This window comes from Tamandua tetradactyla, chromosome 19 (genome assembly GCF_023851605.1).
Source record: "Tamandua tetradactyla isolate mTamTet1 chromosome 19, mTamTet1.pri, whole genome shotgun sequence".
Taxonomy (NCBI): Eukaryota; Metazoa; Chordata; class Mammalia; order Pilosa; family Myrmecophagidae; genus Tamandua; species Tamandua tetradactyla.
This window is the reverse complement of record NC_135345.1, coordinates 33,063,617-33,067,892: the sequence shown is the minus strand read 5'-3', so window position 1 is coordinate 33,067,892 and position 4,276 is coordinate 33,063,617. Positions and strand designations below refer to the sequence as shown.

General features: G+C 40.2%; 1 pseudogene; it reads left to right on the top strand.

Moving 5' to 3' along the window:
* The first annotated feature begins 1,364 nt into the window (after positions 1-1,364).
* LOC143663363 (ATM interactor pseudogene) lies at positions 1,365-3,577 on the top strand (annotated as a pseudogene).
* The last annotated feature ends 699 nt before the right edge of the window (positions 3,578-4,276 follow it).

Below are 4,276 nucleotides of genomic sequence, written 5' to 3'. Positions count from 1 at the left end.
ATAGCAAGAGTCAAGGTACATTTGAGAAAGTGAAAGAATTCTAGTGTAGATGTTAAATGAGGAGTGAAGATGCAGTGCAAAATGAGGATTCAGAGGTAGATAGGGGCCTTATCTTTGAAAAACATCAGGCCATATTAAGATATACCTCTTTATGCTAAAAGCAATAAATGACCCTAGTTGTACACATTGATAAGTATAGAACAGGAAGTGCTAGAGATGGGAGTTTACCCAATGTACTGGTTTGAAACTGTTGTGTACCTCCAGAAAAGCCATGTTCTTTAAAACCAATTTAATATTGTAGGGTGGGATCTTTTTGATTGGTTTGCTTCCGGGGAGATGTAACACACCCAATTGTGGGTGTGGTCTTTTCATTAAATGGAGACATGATTCTACCCTACAGTCAAGGTGGATCTTGATTAGCTTACTAGAATCCATCAAAAGAGGAAATATTTTGGAGAAACCAGAGATGCAGATGCTTGGAGAATATTTTTCTTCAGAGTCAACAGAGATGTAGACATTAGGAGATGCTTGGAGTGCCGACAGAAAGAGCAGCACTTAGACACAGCTGTTTGGAGAGACAGAATCCAGCAAATGTCACCATGTGCCTTCCCATGAGATGCAAGTCAGAGCCCAGACTTGTGTCCCAGAGGACCTAAGTGAAGGCCCACAGATGCTTAGAGAGAAAACCACCGGCATCAGAAACTGTAAGCAATAGAATGGGGAACGAGGACCAGTAGATGCCAGCCAGCCACGTGTAAATCTGTAACTTAATAAATTCATCTTTTGTGACTCAGTGGCAGAATTCTCACCTGCCATGCTGGAATTTGATTCCCGGTGCCTGTCCATGACAAAAAAAAAAAAAAAAAAAAAATCCTTTTTAAAAAGTCATCCATTTTTGGTGTATTGCATTCGGGCAGCATCAAACAAACAAATATACCCAGTAATCAAAGGTATTGGAAAATGCCACTCTGACCACAAAAATGATGGAATTATCTTTGTGGAAAAAGTGTTAATAGAATATTACTGCAGTACGATAGAGACATTACTTGAGGGACTATAAGCACAGCCCTGCCCTATGGGAGCCACAGCAGCCTCTGAGGAGGTAGTGCCCAGGGCTCACGGCTCAGGATTCATGCGTCTGGGTTGCTCTGGCATAAAATACGAGAGCCACTGCCCCCTCTGCCCATGAGATCCCCCAGAACAGCTGAAGGGCAGCCAGCTGCAGCCCGCATTAGCAAGCCCCAGTGCTGTCTGCCTGGAAGCTGACCCAGTGGTTGGTGAATGAGCTGACCAGGCAGTGTCACCAACAACCTGTGCACAATGTGCAGCTTCCCCGAGATCTTACCCTGCATTCCACATGCATGATGCACCTGATCACGAACCGCAGCCTACAGGGCAGCGAAGTCATTCCAACAATAAGAAAAGATTTGAAAAGTGTTCTGAAATTCTACTGTTGTCCAATTGAAGGATGCCCTAAGAGGCCCTGAAAGACCATTCTCTCAATTCTGTCTTGTAAAATAGCACTTTTTGAAAAGGTATGCAGAAAAGAAGCATAAATATAGTAAGTGTAGCAATTCCTCTGGCACTGAATTGGACTTGAAAATACACATGGAGGATTGTGGCAAGACCTTTCAGAGAACAGTGGCTGTCCTTAGACCGGTAGAACTACCTTTTAATCACATACCTACTGAACTGACCATGTCATCTTTGTTAACACATGAGTTCATCTAGTAAGAAACGAAAAACGAACTCCATAAATAACAGAAGTTATCAAAAAAGACCTTTGAATCATTGACCGATAAACCAACCTCTAGATCATATACTCAAGAAATAGAAGTTTCTAGATCAGATACTCAGGAAATAGTAGCTTTCTTTGAAAACTCTTACAGCCCTAATGCCAGAAATCAGACTCTTAATAACACCTCAAAGATGTTCTCAGAAGATATCCTCAAAAGTTGCTTTTAGGTGGTGCGACGGTGTCTCAGTGTCAGAGTTTTCGCCTGCCATGCTGGAGACCCTAGTTCAATTTCCAATGCCTGCCCATGCAAAAAAACCCACCACAAGTGGCATTGGCTGTTATACAGTGTTCTCCTATGCCTGTCTTTGTGCCTACTGTGACCAAGCCTGTGGACATAGGTGTCAATCATCAGGGCTCTGCTATGGGCACCATTTACTTCCCTTGTCCATAGGGACCCTGATCCTCTGCCTAGATTCAGAGTCTTGCTCTCTTCAGAAGAACCTACCTCACAAAAACTGAATCCCAGTGCTGGTGAGCCAATTAGCAAAGGTGCTTAAGTGTCCACCTACTACTTTGCAACAACTAGGGAACCCATGACAGAAGAACAGCATTTCTTCCATCCTTATGTAGACAGATCTGTCTCATGCCTCACCAAGTTTCATGCATTCTGCATGGTGAGCTTCCCCAGACTCCTCTGTTCATCTTGTTCTCAAATTTATTTGTCATTTAGTTCCCAAGTTTCACTTCCTATCAGTGTTCAGACTCAAACATTGCTACCCATTTCTAAAGTAACTTCATCTATTGATGTTCAGACTGATGCTTTTTTAGGTACTTGTTTTCAGTCACGTGGGATCTCCAGGGAAACTCAAACCAATGGAGGACAAAGTTCCACAGATGATTGGGTGCACATGGACTCAATAGTAATATGTGAAGACATTTTTGAGAATGTCCAGTCATCACCCAGGGTTTCTACAGATAATATTATAAGCAAGTTTGGTAGCAGATACTGTAAATCATTGTGATTTATCTCAGAATGACCCTAAGACTTTAAATTAAGATATTGAGAAATCTGCAGCACTTACAAACTTCAGTGAACAGAATAGTATGCTTCCTTCACAAAACCATGACAGATAATCAGACCCAAACCATATATTTATTAAGTGATTTAGAAAACATCTTGTCAAGCAAACTGCTGAGTCAAACATTGATAATCACAGTCTTTTATCTGGCATGAATTCTGGACCCGACACACAGCTCCCCTGGCCAACCCAAAATCCCAGAATAGATTTTGATATTGAAGAGTTCTTTTCAGGTGCAAATATCCAAAATCAAATGGAAGAGACTGAATTTAGCAATGTGAACACTGAATCAGTCTGGGAATCCCTGGGCATTGGGACCCAAAGTAGCTTGTCTGCAGATACCTCTGCTAAGTCCTATAGTTGTAGGGGAAATGCTAACTTCTTAGGCCTTGAAATGTTTGATATTAAAGGTCTGACTTCTTAGACCTGAAATGTTTAAGTTTAAGAATTTAAACTTCTTTTTAGATAGAAGCCCTCATCAGCCTCTGGACAGTACTCTGAAACTCTCCAGATTTTCCATGAGCACTGAAACATTTGACACAGAAACCCAAGCAGAATGGATTTCCACTAACAACTTACCTGCTCTAGAAGGCAAAGTTCAATTGAACAGTACAGAAACACAGATCATGAAATCTGGTCTTGAAACCCTGGAAATTTTGTTTTTCATCAGCACTGAAACTCAAACAGCCCTGGACAACTTCTTTCTAGCCAATTTGGCCTGAACATGATGAGGTCTCAGTTCGATTCTGTGGAAAACTAGGCACATGGTTTCCAATTGCTAAAATGAAGTCCGTGTGTGGGATGGCATTTATAATTTTCTTCTGGATATAGAATGGTGGCATATTACACTGTTTATGTAGTTGCTTAGATTCTTTGTGGTTGTAAACATGAAATTTGTGTATGAATATGAGTTTACTGTTAAGTGTATGATTTTGCTAAAAACATAATTTGGGGGAGGGGACTAGGATGTGGGTGGTGAGATCTAGGGAACGTATAGTTTTTAAAACTGCTTGGAATATAAAATATGCAGAACATGGTGAGAAAGTAGATACAGATGGTTGGGAGAGTGAAACTTAGCTTCTAGGTTTCTGGTTTGTGGAAATGGTTATACATTAGTGTTATTCAGTTGCTATTAGAGATTCTGGAATGGGATAGTATTGTAGTTTTTGATTGTGACAAGAGATAGAGAAAAGACTTAAAGAAAATAAAAGGAAATCTAAGAAGATGTATAGTGTTAACAAAGTAATACCTTATGGTACTATCCAAAATTATTTAATTTTCATTAACTTTTTCATCATATGCATCTTTTGTAAGGAAACAAAATGAGACTAAGAAAATGTATAAAGCCACATGTAGAATCTAGGAATGGTGATCCTAGATTTGAGTATCTCCTAATATGTACTTTCCTCTGGATTTTGCAGTTAGGAAGTTAAAAGACTATGAATAAAGTAAACAGGTC